Raw genomic sequence first — 18306 nt, forward strand, 5'->3', positions numbered from 1 at the left:
CCCACCCTTGTACAAAAAGGGAAGAGAACCTCACCCCCTAACTTCGAGGCGATCCTTGAAATCATCCCTCCTAAGGCAATCTCTCCCGTCTTGTTCCCATTCTTGATTGCCTCGCAACAAAGCACAAACCAATACCCCATGTTGAGCCGCCCACTCAACTCCTCCTTTGTGGCGACCCAAAGAGTGAAAAGCTCCTCGTGAGAGAGTTTACTCAAGTCTTGCTTACTAAACACCGCAAACCCCAAGATGCGGTGAAGGATGCGGAGTACCGGGTGGATGATTTGGCTTGCCACCGAGTACCGAGTACTAAACTCCTCCGAATCGGTAATTGTCCGCCACCAACGGAAAGCATCGTACTCGGGGAAGAGCTCGGTGGATGGGGCAAGAAGGTCGGCGTCGGGGTTAAAGTCTAAGAGTTCATTTAGACGCCGAAGAGAGACGACATGGCGGGCATTGAAAAGTTGGAAGGAGATTTGGAATTCGTTGTTTCCAACGGGTTCCTTCTCAAAGGAAGCGAGGAACTCGTAGGTGGGTTCTTTGAAGGTTGGGTATTGGTAATTGATGAACTCACTCATCCCAAGATTGTCGAGAAGGGACCGAAGGTCCTCATCTATCCCCAAATCACGCATTGAGCGTTGATAGTAGTGTCGGGTGGGGTTAAGCTTGCGTTTGAGGAGTGTTTGATGGAAGGGTGCATGGTGTCGGTTTACAAACTTTAGAGTGGGAAGAGAGGATTGTGTTTGGTTTTGATTTTGGGAGGAGGGTTGAGGCTCGTCAACTGACATTCTAGGCTCCTTTCTACTCCTTCTCCTACTGCTCATCTTTACCAACTTACTCAACAACCCAAGAAAACCGAGAACACCAGGGAGTGACTCCAACACTTAGAAATACCAAAACCTTCCCACAACAACAACAACAAAAGAAACCTTTGATTCTGGTACCTGAAAAGGGGTTAGGAGCAACAACCTTTCCAGACACAAATATCACAAGCAAGAAACAACTATGAATAACGAAAATCCAGGCCAAAGTTCGCAATACTCAATCGCTAAATGAAGAATCACTAGGCAAGTTTCAAAATCAAGCATCAAAACTTTCAATCAACATGCATTTTCAATCCTCATACATTAACAATTTTCAATGCTCAAAATCAAACTAGTGATTATACACACAATTCTCAATATTCAAGCCAAGTAATTGCTAGCCAAGATTCATGAGAACAACAATTGTCATCAACAATACACACAAATCACCAAGAAAATCCCAACAAAAACCACAATTATAAGCTAAACTTTCTCAAAATCACACAAAATTCATGCAAGTTCAATTTTTTTTTTTTTTTTTTTTTTTTTTTTTTTTTTTTGCTTAACAATCCTAAAACATGGTATTATCTAGTGAATTAAAGCTACAAAGTAGTCAAAGTTTAGGATTATACCACAATTGAAGAGCATGAAGACCACCACGACCACTCACGCACCACCACTTTGGCCACCAAGGAGCAATTCCGAAATTGGTGAAAAATGGGTGATTTTGAGAGGGAAAAGTGATAAATTTGTGAGGAAATTGAGGGAATGTAAGGGATTTGTTAAGATTTCAAGGAAACAAGTGAGATTAGAGGTGATTTGGGAAGTTAGGGTTTGTGTTTTTGAGGAGAGAGAGTGAGAATCGTGAGGAGGTGAGGATGAAATGAGGATGAAATCGGGAAAAATGAGATTTTAGCCCCGATAAACCCAGATCTGCGCGCCCGCGCAGGTATACTGCGCGCCCGCGCAAGTTGACTGCGCGCCCGCACACAAGGCGCACACACGTCGCGCAAAACATTCTGCCAGAATCTGAAATTTTGCCTGCACACCTGCGCGGGTTCTCTCAGGCCTGCGCGCCCGCGCAGCTTTTATATGTGCGCCCGCACAGATGTCGCACACACGTCGCGCAAAACTTTCTGGAATTTTGCCTTCCATCCTGCGCGGGTTCTCCCAGGCCTGCGCGCCCGCACATCCTTTGTGTGCGCGCCCGCGCATAGGGTCTTCATCAAATCCTCTTGTGTAAGGCTCCTCGCTCACTTTCAAGTCTCCAAACCTCAACTTAGCTCCAAACATAACACCAAACGGCCTACAAAAAATAGTCATGTATCATGCTAGACGCACCGTTTATCAAAGACTCAATTATAATCAAAAACTCAAAAATCCCAATAATCCAAAGTTGTAAAATGAAAAACTAACAAGAAAAGAAGAAAGTAGAAGAGGGTTAGAAACTCGGGTTGCCTCCCGGAAGCGCTTTTGGTTAGCGTCGTTAGCTCGACGTTCTTCGAGATGATTAAGGAGGGTGGAATTGACGATACACATCAATTAGAGTAACTGAAATTGGTTCATCACTTGGGGATCCTTCAAAATAAGGCTTGAGGCGGTGGCCGTTGACTTTGAAGGGGGAGTGCCCATCTTGGAAAATTTCATAAGCACCATATGGAAACACCTCCGTAACAATGTAAGGCCCACTCCATCTTGATCGGAGCTTGCCCGGGAAGAGTTTCAACCTTGAATTGAAGAGGAGCACCTTTTGCCCTTTCACAAAATCTTTCTTGATGATTTGAGCGTCGTGCCACGCTTTTGATCTTGCCTTATACATGCTTGCATTCTCATAAGCACTCAACCTCAATTCCTCTAGCTCATGTAACTCTAAAAGTCTTTGCTCCCCCGCACTATGGAGATCAAGGTTGATTTGCTTGATCGCCCAATGAGCACGATGCTCCATCTCCACGGGCAAATGGCAATTCTTCCCATATACAAGCTTGTAGGGGGTGGTCCCAATTGGCGTCTTGAAAGCGGTCGTATAAGCCCATAGAGAATCAATGAGCTTAGAGGACCAATCCTTCCTCGTTCTGGCAACTGTTTTCTCCAAGATCACTTTGAGCTCTCTATTCGTGACCTCCGCTTGACCACTTGTTTGGGGGTGGTAAGCAAGCCCCCGCTTGTGAGATACCCCATATTTCTCAAGTAGTCGCACGAAGGTGTGGTGTTTGAAATGCGACCCCCCATCACTAATAATTGCCCTCGGAACACCAAATCTTGGGAAAATCACTTTCTTGAAGAGGTTGACCGCCACTTTTGATTCATTTGTTGGAGATGCCACGGCCTCCGCCCATTTGGACACGTAGTCAACGGCTACCAAAATATATTTGTTCCCATTGGAGGAGACAAAAGGCCCCATGAAATCTATCGCCCATACATCGAAAACTTCAAGCTCAAGGATGGGGTTTTGTGGCATTTCATCCCTTCTCGAAATATTCCCCACCCTTTGACATCTATCGCAGGTCTTGACAAATACCCATGAGTCCTTGAATAAGGAAGGCCAAAAGAGCATTGATTGGAGAACTTTTGAGGCGGTTTTCTGAGCACTCATATGCCCACCACAAGGAGAGGAATGGCACATGTGGAGAACACTTTGAAACTCTTCATCGGGAACGCATCTCCTCAACAACCCATCAACCCCTCTCTTCAAAAAAATCGGTTCATCCCAAATATATCTCTTTGCCTCGTGCTTGAGTTTTCGACGTTGTTGTGAAGTGAAATCCGGAGGTATGGCACCACAAGCCAAGTAATTCACAATATCCGCATACCATGGAGCCGACTTCACCTCAAGAACGTATAGCACATCATCCCTTAAAGCATCCTCAATTGGCAAACCATCATCCTTGAACCTTGCACCGCCCAACCTTGAAAGGTGATCCGCTACCACGTTCTCGGCACCCTTTTTATCTCTCATTTCATAGTCAAAGTCTTGGAGAACTAAAACCCATCTCAACAACCTTGGTTTAGCTTCCTTCTTCCCTATCAAATATTTGAGAGCCGAATGGTCGGTGTACACAATTGTCCTAGAACCAATGAGGTAGGTTCTAAACTTCTCAAATGAGTGAATAACCGCTAAGAATTCCTTCTCGGTGGTTGTGTAGTTTCGTTGAGCGTCGTTGAGAGTTTTGGACAAATAATGTATGACATGAAGCTTCCCATCCTTTCGTTGCCCAAGAACCGAACCAATAGCCTCGTCGCTTGCATCGCACATGAGCTCAAATGGAAGAGACCAATCCGGGCCTTGGACAATAGGGGCGGTGCAAAGGGCCTCTTTCAACCTGCAAAAAGACTCATGACAAGCATCATCAAATATAAACTCTTTATCTTGTTGCAATAGGGATGTGAGAGGTTTTGCAATCAAAGAAAAGTCTTTTATAAAACGCCGATAGAACCCGGCATGGCCAAGGAAAGACCTCACTTCCCTCACGTTGGTGGGGGGAGGAAGTTTCTCAATGACCTCTACCTTGGCTCTATCAACCTCAATGCCGGCATGGGAAATTTTGTGCCCAAGAACAATCCCACTTTCTACCATAAAATGGCACTTTTCCCAATTTAGCACGAGGTTAGCCCTCTCACATCTTTCTAAGCAACGAGATAAATTAGATAGACAATCTTCATAGGTGGCTCCTCCAACGGAGAAGTCATCCATAAAGACCTCTATCTCATCCTCAATCATATCACTAAAAATGGACATCATACAACGTTGGAATGTTGCGGGAGCATTACAAAGCCCAAAAGGCATCCTACGATACGCATAAGTACCGTAGGGACAAGTGAAAGTCGTCTTCTCTTGATCCTTGGGGTCAATCGGGATTTGGAAAAACCCCGAATAACCATCAAGAAAACAATAGAAGGAATGCTTTGTAAGCCTCTCCAACATTTGATCAATGAACGGTAATGGAAAATGATCTTTGCATGTACTTGTGTTGAGTTGGCGATAGTCAATGCACATGCGCCAACCGGTTACAAGCCTAGTGGGAACTAGTTGATCATGATCATTTTTCACTACCGTCATTCCCCCTTTCTTAGGCACAACTTGCACGGGAGATACCCAATCACTATGAGCAATTGGGTATATAATTCCCGCATCAAGAAGCTTAGCCACTTCCTTCCGCACAACCTCTTGCATGGAAGGGTTAAGCTTCCTTTGCCTTTGCCTAACGGGTTTGGCATCTCCCTCTAGATCAATTTTGTGCATGCATAAGGAAGGACTTATACCTTTGATGTCATCAATGGTATAGCCTAAAGCTTTCTTGTGCTTTTTCAAAACATTGATCAAGAGGGAGGTTTGCTCCTCCGTTAGGTTGGAATTAACAATCACGGGGAAAGACTCATTAGAACCAAGAAATACATACCTCAAGCCCGAAGGTAGAGGTTTCAAGTCTACCTTTGGTGCTCCCTTACCATTGGTGCCCTCTTCTCTTTCCTCAACTTGAAAGAGGTCATGGGTGTGAAAAGCCTCCTCCTCCATGCTCTCATCCATGCACTTGCTCTTGCTCTCCTCTAGCAAATCCTCATAGAATTGAATGTCGTCCTTGCGAACACCTAGCTTAGAATCATTCAACAATACATTCTCTAGGGGATCGTTAGAAGCATACAAATGGGAACGAGAGAATTCACTAAGCATGGAATCTAGAACATCTACTCTAAAGCATTCACTACTTGAGGAAGGTTGTTGCATGACACTATTTAAATCAAACTCAATTGAGTCATTGTCAATTTTCAAAGATATTTTGCCTTCCTTCACATCAATAATGGCCCTAGAGGTGGCTAAGAACGGCCTACCCAAGATAATAGGAATCCTTTCATCCTCATCCATTTCTAGCACGTAAAAGTCCACGGGGAATGTAAACTTCCCTACCCTAAGGGGGATGTCCTCCACCTTCCCCATGGGAAATTTAATAGACCGATCCGCTAGTTGGAGAGTGGTGTTGGTGGGGGAAAGGGTTCCTACATTGAGCTTTTGGTAGACGGAGTAGGGCATGAGGCTCACACTCGCTCCTAAATCACATAAAGCTTTGTCAAACTCAATCCCATTGATAGAACAAGGAATGGAAAAACTACCCGGATCCTTCAACTTAGTGGGAAGTTTGTTGGAAAGGATTGCACTACAATTGGCGGTCAAGCTCACCGTTTCACACTCCCTTCTCCCACTCAAAAGATCTTTTAAAAACTTAGAGTAATGGGGCATTTGTTTCATAGCATCTATAAAAGGGAGGGAAACATGCAAGTTCTTGATCACATCCAAAAACTTCCCAAATTGAGCATCAAGCTTAGCTCTCACAAATCTTTGGGGAAAAGGTAGCCTCTCCTCTCTAGGTTGGAGATTTAGGGGCAAGGGGGTGGTCTCTTTTTCCTTTTGCACCTCGACATCCCTCTCCCTCTCAACATTAGAAGGTTCCTTGGTTCTCTCACTCCCCCTCTTCAACTCTACTTCATTTCGAGGTTCTTCCTCAACTAAGGGGTCACTCCCTACTACCTTTCCACTCCTTGTTGTCACGGCATACAAAGGTTTTGGGTTGACTCCTTGACTAGGGATAGAGGAAGAAGAAGAAGAAGAAGAATTGGAAGCAAGTTGGGCAATTTGGGTTTCAAGCATTTTCATATGAGCATTGGTTCGCTTCTTTTCTTCCTCATTCCTCTTCTTTTCCTCCTCATGCATCTTCATGATGGCATCTAGCTTAGCCATCACGGGATCATTAGGAGGGGCCTCAATTTGAAGAGGTTGTTGAGATGGAGGAAGTTGGGATTGATGGAAACCCGGAGGCCTATTGGTTTGGGCATAGTTAGAAACATTTTGGCCCCTATTGCCTCCGGCTCCTTGGTTGGGAACACTACCTTGTCGATTATTTCCCATGTTACCTTGATCACCAAAATTTTGATTTTGATGGTCTTGGTATCGGGAGTTGGGTTGTTGGTTTTGGTAGCCATACCCTCTTTGGTTAGAGTAGCCTCTTCCATTGAAATTGGAAGGGCCTCCCCCACCATGATATTGGTTACCATAACCACCACCACTTTGATTCCAACCACGGTTTCCACCTTGATTCCAATTCCCCATTTGATTAGGGTTTGGCCTCAAGTTCCCTACATTTTCCATTCTAGGAGAAAAATTCATGGCATTGACATCTTCTACACTATCATCATGTTCATAGGGAGGGGGTTGAACTTCATAAACATACACACAATGGGAGGTATCATGATCATAGGTTTCACAATTTGAGCAAAACATGCATCCTTGAGGCATTTTATTATAAGAAGAGGGGGAAGAAGTGGCCATACCATTGCCTCCCTTGGTTGAAGGGGAGGTATTACCATGAGGATTGGACCTTTCTTTCATCATTTCATCCATTTGCTTGGCCATCTTGGAGATTTGGGAAGAAAGGTTGTTGATTGCGTTGGCTTGCTCCAATGCATAGACACCTTTGCTAGAAGTGGCCTCCCTTTCTCCTTCGTACCAATCATCATAGTGCTTTGCGGCCTCTTCTATGATGCATTCCACTTCGTCCTCTCCCTTGTTCATGATTGGACCGCCGGCGGCGGCATCTAGGCTTGTTCTCCCTTGAGGTGAGAGACCTCCATAGAAAGTGTGGATGAGTTGATACTTGGGTATCCCATGATGTGGGCATTGGCGTTGAAGCTCCTTGTACCGGTCCCATGCCGCACTTAGAGTCTCACCACTCTTTTGACGAAAGCCTTGGATCAACGATCGAGCCTCGGCGGTCTTCCTATGGTTATAAAATCTCCTCAAGAAAGCCGTAGTCACTTGGTCCCAAGTTGTGAGGGAGTTAGGGGGCACCTCCTTCTCTAGCCATTCTAGACCTCTCCCAATTAAAGAAAATGGAAACATCTTGAGACGGATGTACTCTTGAGTCACCCCGTTGGCTTTGATTGTGTCACAATATTTCTCAAATTCTTTTAAATGCTCATGAGGGCTCTCAAATTTCCCACCCGAGAATTGTTTCCTCTCTATCAAAGCAATCAAATTGGGCTTGATTTCGAAGTTGTTGGCTTGAGTGGTAGGAGTTAGGATCCCACTTTGGGCTCTAAAGGCTTCGGGAGCCCCAAGACGACTCAAAGGTGTATTCTCTCCCATTTTAGGACCGTCTTCACCTCCGGACTTAAAGTTTGAAAAGGGGTTGATATCGGGACTTGATAGCGAATTAGGGCTATCTAAGTCTTCACTTGAGGGTGAAGATGGTGGAGTATCTTCCAATTCTCTTACTCCTTCTTTCGTTGGGGTGTAAGAATTTCTACTCCTCGCTCTCGCTTCTCTTCGAAGTAAGGACAAAGATCTTTCTAACTCCGGATCAATGGGGACCAAAGACCTTGAGCGAGTTCGTCCTCTGTTCATACAACAAAGCTAAGGAGAACGTAAGCACTGACAAGTAACAAGAAGTAACAAATACTAAAAGACAAGGAATGAGATAGTCTCAAATGAAGTAGTGAAAAATTAATGGAAGCCGTCTCCCCGGCAACGGCGCCAAATTTGACAAGGTAATAATCGCGTCGTCAAACGACTACACCTCAATCAAATATAATTTATACACCTAAACAAACCTAATACAAGTATAAGGCAAGTATAGGGGTCGAACCACAAGGAGACATGCATAAACACCACATTCACTACTCAATACTTAAGCTACCTCGGTACAAGAAGTGTGAAAAGCTAAGAAATTAAACTAGAGATTAAGAACGATTAAAACCAATATAACTAAGCACCAAGGGAAGTAGGTAGATGTAGTGGCCAATTGATCATACAATAACACGGAGACAAGGCAATGGTAAACTAAGCATGTAAGAATATCGAATTAAAGCTTAATCTAACCGCCTTCCGGGGTCAATCAAATTCTCCTAACATAGCCTCTATGTTTCCACACTAGAACCATATATTAGAAGGTGCAATCAAAGAACTATCGATAGTAATGAATCTTAACTAAGTCAACTTCCGTTTCTTGTTAGCAAAGATTCACCTTTAATCAACTAACAATGTGCACTTGCAAGAAGATTAAAGAACATCAAACACACAAAGACTTTAATCACCATTAACAAAACCCCAACATCATAAGCATGAATCAATCAACAACTACACCATCCCCACACCCTTGGCTAGGGGACTACTCACAAATCATATTGAAGGCAATATCAATCATCAAATCAATAAGCATCAACATGATCAATAAGCAATTAAGGAAAATCAAAATAAGCAAATAAAACTAAATACAAAAGCAAAGAAAGAGAGTAAGAAATTGCTCATTAATTGAAGATGAAGATTTACAAAGGTTCAAGCAAGCTCCTTCTTCAATATCCAAGTTCATCAATGGAAATCCACACTTTCTCTCTCTACTAATGAAGTTTCTCTCACTAGATTAGGGCTAAAAATGTTTCTCAGTAATGATCGATATCCCCTAAACTTCTCTACGGCCTATATATATAGGTCCCCCCAAAAGATACAAAATACGAAATAAAACAAACTGCAGTTCAGCGGTGCGCGCCCGCGCAAATATACTGCGCGCCCGCGCAGAAGCTGGGTGTGCGCCTTCGCAGATCTTGCGCGCCCGCAGATCTGTGGGTACGGAGGATGAGACCCATGGATGCGCGCCTTCTCTCAGCAATACTGCGCGCCCGCTCTTGAGGGGTGTGCGCCCGCACACAAGGCGCACACATGGCGCACACAACACTCTGTTTTGGTTCTGCTTCTGTTGCTGTGCTGTGCGCGGGTTCTCCCAGAGCTGCGCGCCCGCGCACATCAGTCGCGCGCCCGCACACGGCGCGCACACATGGCGCACAATTCTTCTGTTTGTGTTCTGCCAAGGAGCCATCCTGCGCGGGTTCTCCCAGTGCTGCGCGCCCGCACACAGGGGAGATTGGGTGTGAATTGCTCTTCTTCCAATGCCTTGGTTCCTACAAAACAAAAACAAAGAAAACAAGGAGAAAGGCAAACAAGGAAAAGAGGAACAAAAAGGAGAGAAAAGGGGGCAAACAAGCTACAAATGGGTGGGAAAAACCCGTAAAGAGTACATTAAATTGTGGCATAAATGCCACTCATCAGTAACACCCTCATCTTCTATTTCCACTCCTAGGATAGTTAGCAATCAAGTCTCGACGGACATTTTTTTATTTGATGTAATGATTTCTGAATTTAATAATATGTCTTCTTCCCCGTATTCTTCTTGTTCTTCTTTATCTAAAGATGACGAGCATTTCTTAACTAATGATGAAAATGATAAAGAAATAATTAAAGCAATGGAAACACTTGAAAATAAGACACCGATAATTGAGGATACAGAAACGGTTGATATCTCAAAAGACCCAACCATTAAAAGAGAAGTTAAAATCGGACTAACACTAAACAAGGAAGAAAGAACCGATTTAATTAATCTACTTAAAGAATTTATCGATGTATTCGCTTGGTCATACGAAGATATGCCAGACATTAATAGAGAAATAGCTCAACACACAATACCATTAATTCCAGGAATGAAACCTGTAAAACAAAAGTTACGTCGAATGAAACCCGACGTGGCTCTTAAAATAAAAGAAGTACAAAAAAAAATAATGGCAGGTTTTATCAGGGTATCCAAATACCCCGAATGGGTCGCCAATGTTGTCCCGGTTCCGAAAAAAGATTGCAGAGTTTGAATGTGTGTCGACTATCGAGATTTAAATGAGGCAAGTCCAAAGGACGATTTCCCTTTGCCACACATCGATATTTTGGTAGATAACACAGCAAATCATGCACTTCTCTCATTTATGGATGGGTACGCAGGATACAATCAAATCCTCATGGCTGAAGAAGATATGGAAAAAACAACATTCATAACACCTTGGGGTACTTATTGCTACACGGTAATGCCATTCGGGTTAAAAAACGCGGGTGCTACTTACCAACGAGCAGCAACTGCCCTACTCCATGATATGATGCATAAAGAAGTGGAGGTCTATGTGGATGACATGATTGTAAAATCAAAAGACCGCCAAGGACACCCAATAGCCTTACAAAAGTTCTTGAAAGACTAAGAAAATACAACATGAGATTAAACCCCTCCAAATGTGCTTTTGGAGTTACCTCAGGGAAACTCTTGGGATATGTCATAAGCTCTAGAGGAATAGAGATAGATCCCACCAAAATTAAAGCAATCATGTCCATGCCACCGCCCAAAACCGAAAAGCAAATTCGGGGATTTATTGGCCGGTTGCAATACATAATTAAGTAGGTTCATATCCAAGTTAACTACGATATGCGAACCAATATTCAAGAAGCTTAAGAAAAATGTAGCAATCATATGGGACGACGAGTGTCAAAAAGCCTTTGAAAAGATCAAAGCCTATCTCTCAAATCCTCCCGTATTAGCTCCAGCACTCCCTGGAATACCCTTAAGGCTATACTTAACCGTCACAAAGGAAACAATGGGAGCTATGCTTGCACAAGAGGTAGAAAGCAAAGAAAACGCTATTTATTACCTAAGTAAGAAGATGCTCGAGTATGAAACACGCTACACACCATTGGAAAAGTTGTGCCTCGCGCTGGTGTGGGCCACGACTAAATTAAGACATTACATGCTCGTGCATACCGTTTACGTAGTCTCACGAATGGATCCCCTTAAATACCTATTCGAAAGATCTACACTTAACGGGCGAATCTCAAGATGGATAGTAAATTTGGCCCAGTTCGATATAAGGTTTATGCCTCAAAAGGCGATTAAAGGATCAGTGGTCTCGGATTTTCTAGCAGATTTCCCAATAGAAGATTCGGCACCCTTAGAAGAGAATGAATTCTCAGATGAAGATTTAATGATGACAGAGGATGATACATGGACTCTATATTTTGATGGAGCCTCAAACCAAAAAGGATGCGGCGTAGGAGTTTTGTTAGTATCACCTAAAGTAGAACATGTCCCTATATCCATTAAATTGGATTTCAACGTCACCAACAACGCAGCCGAATATGAGGCATGTGTGGTAGGCCTCGAAACCGCTTTAGCCTTAGGCGTAAAGAAACTCCGGATATTTGGAGATTCCTCCCTAATTATTAATCAAATCTCCAAAAGATGGAAGGTTAGGAGTGAAAGCTTAGCTCTTTACCAAACGTATTTGGAAACTCTCACCGATCAATTGGAAAAAGTGGAATACACTTACCTACCCAGAGAGGAAAACCAATTCGCCGATGCCTTGGCAAGACTAGCCTCAATGGTCAGAATACCTAAGGAAATTGAGCAAATGCCTTTAACCATAGAAAAAAGGCATAAACCAGCATATATTCAAGCTATAGAAGATGATGAAGTGATTCAAGAAGAAGAACCTGAAGAAGAACCATGGTTCATAGATATATTAAATTATGTCACCAAAGGAGAATATCCTCCTCATGCTGACAAAAGAGCGAAAAGAGCATTAAGACTTTTAGCTTCCCATTTTGTACTCATAGGAAATGAACTACACAAAAAGGGTACCTAAGGGTCGAGCTCTATTATGTGTAGACAAAAAGGATGCCCGAAAAGCTATGAGAGTAATCCATGAAGGTATATGTGGAACACATGTTAATGGCAAAATGCTAGTCCAAAAGATAATGCGAGAAGGATATTACTGGACTACCATGAATAGAGATTGTCATCAATATGTAAAAAGATGCCCAAAATGTCAAATTTACGCAAACTTGCAACATATCCCACCTTCTCTTCTCTACACCTACACTTCCCCATGGCCTTTCTCTACATGGGGAATAGACATAATTGGAAAGATTACACCTCCCGGAACAGGAGGTCATGAATACATCTTAGTTGCAATAGATTACTTCACAAAGTGGGTGGAAGCACAATCATATGCTAAGCTCACTGCCAAGCATGTAGCACTCTTTATCGAAAGAAACATAATTTGTCGATATGGAGTCCCACATGAAATGATAAGTGACAATGGAACTCACTTTCAAGCCGAATGTGAAGAATTGCTACAAAAATATGGAATTCAACATCACCATTCTTCACCTTATAGACCTCAAGCAAATGGAGCAGTTGAGGCCGCTAATAAAAATTTGAAAACAATCATCGAAAAAATGACTGAAAATTATAAGGATTGGCCTGACAAACTTCACTTCGCACTGTGGGGTTATCGCACGTCAATCCGAACATCAACAGGAAATACGCCATTGAACTTGGTATATGGAATGGATGTCGTACAACCTGTAGAGTTAGAAATAATTTCTCTACGCATTGCGTTAGAAAGTAAACTCGATGAAGTCGAATGGACTAGAGCACGATACGAAGAGCTAATCCTACTCGATGAAAAGCGACTAGAAGCTCTACATCATACTCAATGTTATCAAACCCGCATGGCTAGACATTTCAATAAAAAGGTCAAGACTAGAAATATTAAGGTTGGGGACTTGGTATTAAAAGCATTAAGAAAAAACGTTTTAGATCCAAGAGGCAAATTCAGGCCTAATTGGTCCGGACCATATATTGTCAAAACAATCCTGTCAGGAGGCGCGGCTAAATTAACTGATATGGATGGCAACGAATTTTCAAACATGACAAACCTTGACCAACTTAAGAAATACTACCCATAAGTACTTGAGTAAAATACTCAAGAGAGCTACGTTTGGCCTGATTTCTTAAGCAAAGGATACGTAGGCAATCCAGACAGGGTGCGGTCGCTTTAATCTTTTCAGATTCTGTATCCCCGAAGTAAAAACCGCATGTCTGCAAAATTTCAAAACTGGCGCCAGACGATAGCCTCTGTCGCCAGACGACAATTTTGTCGCCAGGCGACAGAGCCCAATGGTCAGCGACAGTGAATCAGATAGCAGCGACAACTTTCTACGAGTGTCTAGACCAGTTTCGCATGTTCTGGAAATTTATTCGACTTCCGTACTCGAATTAATTCTCCGAAAAATAAATGTTGTAATTGTTTTCATTGCTTTAATTGAAAGTTAAAATAAAAGCTGGAATTTTATTAATTAATAAAGAAAGTACATTATTGATAAAATAAAAGCTGAAAAATTAACTAAAACAAATTAACTTTGTCTAATAAATCAAAAGAAAAGCAATGCTCTAATCTTTTTTCTCTTTCTTGATTCTTTTCCAATTTGTGTCTTCATTCTCTTCCTCTTGATCCATAACCTTTGCCAGGAGACAACCATTAGAAGACCTACACTCTATTTTAGTATAGATAGTTTCTCCCTCCGCTAGAACTCCATGTTTCTTTTCTATCCAAACTTCCTTCTTTGTAGAGTCAACTTTTCTTTTTCCTTGATTTTTCTTAGCACTTTTCTTTCCTGGCATAATAGGAGTTTTGAATTCAATCCTTTCCCCTAGACGTTCTTTAGCAGGAAACCTTTTGTCGCCTAGATGATCCTTCACATTGGTCTTCTCGATTATGACTTGAGATTTTTGAAATCTTCCATCAAGCCATTGTTTCACCTTATTTGACAAACAAGGTGGCTCCTTATGAGTAATCACCTCCCATAAGGGCCTACCCCTCCAGTATCCGTCAAAACGCTCAATCTCTTGTGACACAGGAAATTCATAAGGACGGCGGAGATCTCCTATAGGGATAGTTTGTGCAAGACCGTATTGTCTCATAACTCTACAAGGAAAATAAAAGGTTAATCTAGTCAAGCTCGGGAGACGACAATATGCTTGGTTACTGCAACCAACCATTGCCTCAATCCTCCACCAAGGAACAATCCAGCTTATGGTAAAGTCACCGGCAGCAAACACCTTGCTCCACTCACGGCGACCTATTTTCAAAAAACGTTTCTTTCGCCGGACTATGCAATTTGGAACATATGTGTGTATATCGTGAGGAGGATTAATAAGCTTTAACCTCTCCATGAGCCATATCTGTAACATATGTATTTAATTAGTATTACAGTGAAAAATAATATTCTTTAATTCTTGGAAAATTAAAAATAGCATTATATTATACCTGTAATAAAATTAGAGAACCTCAAAACGGTGCTCTCGGATTCTTTCTTAATGCATCTAACCATAGCATAGTCTCTCCAACAATTAGCGGCATTGGATTTCTCCCAGATTCAACTTGCTCTATAACAGATATAATCATTGATTGGCCTTCATTATCACTACCACTAACTAAGAGCAATTGGTTAAACAAGCAATAAAGAAAAGCCCTTCTCTTATAGACACGGAAATTGGGATTAGGATTATCATAAAAATAATGTGCAAATTCCGTCAAATCAACTAGATTCCCATGCACTATATGTTTTAAAGCCGTACCCCTCAAATCAAAAAAGCAATCAAAATCTTTATAATAATATTCATTGATTCTAGGCATTACCGCAGGACCTGTGGAATAATAACCTATAATGGCTCCAAATTCTTCCGGTAAAGGACATATTTCATCATGGAAAAATCTAAAACAATGAGTATCAATATCCCAATAGTCTATGGCAGAATAAATAAAATCAACGTCAAGACTCATCCCTTTGATTCCAAACATACCCCCCATATGACAAACATCTAATGTTTTTTTATCTTTAGCAGTTAGATGACGACACCATTCATCCATGTATCCACAAAAAGTTCTTTTAGCTAAAGGCATGATTTCTAGTTAATTAGCTAAGTAATAAACTGGTTAAATTATGCAGTAAACGGATGATTCGGGGGCTATTTATAACTTTTTTTTGGGCAGACTTCAAATCCTGTAGGAATCAGGAAAACGCGTCTGTCGCCAGGCGACAAAATTGTCGCGTGGCGATAACGTCTGTCGCGTGGCGACAGGATGAATTACGCGGCACCAGTCTATTTCTTTGCAGCGACACCTATTACGCGTAGAAAACCGTGTTTTTACGTACTTGATTTCGACTTTGACTTGACTTACTGTTCTATTCCTATTCATACACCCTTATTATCATTAATATTATTATCACTATTATTATTATTATTATTATTATTATTATTATTATTATTATCGTATATCATATTAAGCTTAATTAATTTTAGGCTTATCATATTTCCTTCCTTCATTTTTCTTTTTTATTTCTTTCTCACACACCCATATGCACAACACATTTGTTACATAATAATAAATCTGGCAAATAAAATGTTAATATATATACAAGTGTCTAATACATGAGTCATATGAATAAAATAGACAAAGTCCTACGAAAGTCAAAAATAAATAAATAAACACAGGTACAGCTATGGCGCCGGAGGTCGCAAGTCACGAGGGATGCCGAATGTATCGAAAAATGTCCTACTCCGTGGAGTATGTCCATCATCGTCCCCTGAACCACCAGGCGGCGCGAACTGCAACGCAGGGCCAGGCCACCTAACCTCACCCTGAAACCCGACGGAAAGAGGCCGAGGCTGCAAAGGCTGCTGCGACGACGAGCCAAACTCAAACGTCCCACCACCCATCCCACCTCGAACGGTCGGCCCGGTCGGAACCTCCTCAGGTGATGACGCCGAGTCCTCTACCGCTGCGGCCTCAGAACGACCGCCCCGGCCACCTGAAGTAGTCCGGCGACGCCTCGAGTCGGACCTAGTAGTCTCTCTCCTGGGCTCGGGTCTCGACCGAGTGCGTGGAGAAGGAATAGGCTGCCCCTGCGAAAGTAAATCAAAGTTAGCAAGAGCAAACGAAAAAATAAAGTCAAAAATGATGAAAGTAAAAAGCAATACCTCCTCAGCATCGTTGCTACGACAGGTAGCCCGGTTCCGCAACCTCACAAGCTGGCTGCGAAAGGCGTCTATGCACCTAGCCATAGCCGTCACCACCTCGCGAGAAAACTGTCAAAATAACCAAGTCAATAACAATCACGAAGCAAATATAAATATGATATATGAGAAACTACTTACTCGAGTCTAGTGACGAGGAATAGACCGCTCCACGAACTGCTCTCCCTCTGGAGCTGGCGGAATAAGCTCCTCGATCGGCCCATACGTGCCCTGGTAGCGTATGGACATCCTCGGAGGGATGAACTCCCTAGGGCCAGCCTATTAAGAATGAAAAGATTAGAAAGATACTTGGGGGCTACCTAAAGAAAGATAAACTAAATAAATGAAAGCATACCGCTGCCTTCTCCGAAACGACGGGAGGCGGCGCTAGAGACGGCAACAGGTCCTCCTCGTAGCTCTGCTCAAGGAGAACGTAGGACCTCCAAGGAGTATCCCGAGTAGGTCCACCAGCACGATCCCGCTGCGAGGCATCATGGAACATATGCCGAGGTGGAGGAGCGGGAACAACAAAAGTATCTGAGGAGTGTTGGATGGCTACACTCTCCCCTAGGTAGACCACCGCGTCGTATGTCCCCAGAAAGTAACGACGCTCAGCTGTATACTGCGCCGCCAGCACAGAGATAGGGAAAGCAGCCCAAGGTCGATAAACCGGGCTAGGCTCCTGAAACATTACTAAGTAAGATACTAACACCAAAAGACGATAAAAGAAAAGGTATGAATTGAAGAAACCAACCGTGAGAATCATCTCTCGAAGGCGCAACACCTCCAACGGACCTCTGCGGCCTCCCCAACTGGCAGCGATAGGGAGCACGCGAGGAGAAGGTCTCGCAGGTGCAAGAGAAGGAAAGTACTCGTAGAACCAGATCTATACGGAACAAATGAAAATCAGTAAAGATTGTGCTTCTAAATTTAGAGTTAAAACCTCAAAAAGGAAAGGAGATGTACCTCTACGACCCTCCAAAAACTGGAAAGGGCTATCTCTCCAGACAAGGCCTTGTGACGACAGGAGCGCCGCAAGCCCAGTAGAAAATCCGCATAGGCCATGCTAGCCCAGTCATATGTCCCGACCAACTGGAGGTCGCGAACAGCAGACAGGTAGTATAGTAATACTCTACTACCTCGATCAGGGGAAAACGTCCCTGATAGCAAGATCAGTACGAAGATGCGCACCCGCTGCTCTCGGGTGGTAGCAGCATCCTCAAAAGCTGCAGCCAGCGTGCCGCGACGAATGCATCGGGAACTCAGCTGTCCCGACTGAGCCTCAGCCTGGGCCCGAAGAACGATCGGCCCCAATAACTCCTGAACCTCTGGCGAATAGACAGTAACACCGGCATCGAAAGGCAGAGGAGTAGACTGAAACTCTAGCCCCGTAATGAGGCTGAAGTCAGCTAGAGTGACTGTCATCTCACCCCAGGGAAAATGAAAGGTGTTGGTGGTGTCCCAATAGAACTCCACCAAAGCTCGGACGACAAGGTTACCCCCATCGTATGAAAACATGGCCCTGGTGGCCTGCAACAGAGGAGTCAACCCACATGACTCCCATAGACGACGAAGACCCTCATCGCGACTGATGAAGTTGTCGTACAGAGAAATGATGGTGGAATTACCCGAGCCATGGCAACGGGTCCTCCCACTCGCAAGGCCTCGTCGGATCCGCACCGACAAATGATGAACCGGCGCATGAAACAGGGTGCGCTCGTCCCAATCCGGCATAAGACCCAGCCTGGAAGTAGAAGGCACGTCCTCGCCCTCGCTGGTGGGCTCGTCCTCTC

The 18306-nt window shown here is 43.3% G+C and overlaps 1 non-coding gene across 1 annotated transcript; it reads left to right on the forward strand.

Annotated features, from left to right (window-relative positions):
• Positions 1-7450: 7450 nt before the first annotated feature.
• LOC145577204 (small nucleolar RNA R71) lies at positions 7451-7556 on the forward strand. The gene has a single exon (XR_014098675.1). It is a non-coding gene; the product is annotated as a small nucleolar RNA R71 (small nucleolar RNA).
• Positions 7557-18306: the final 10750 nt, after the last annotated feature.

Source organism: Chenopodium album, chromosome 13 (assembly GCF_948465745.1).
Source record: "Chenopodium album chromosome 13, dcCheAlbu1.1, whole genome shotgun sequence".
Lineage (NCBI taxonomy): Eukaryota > Viridiplantae > Streptophyta > Magnoliopsida > Caryophyllales > Amaranthaceae > Chenopodium > Chenopodium album.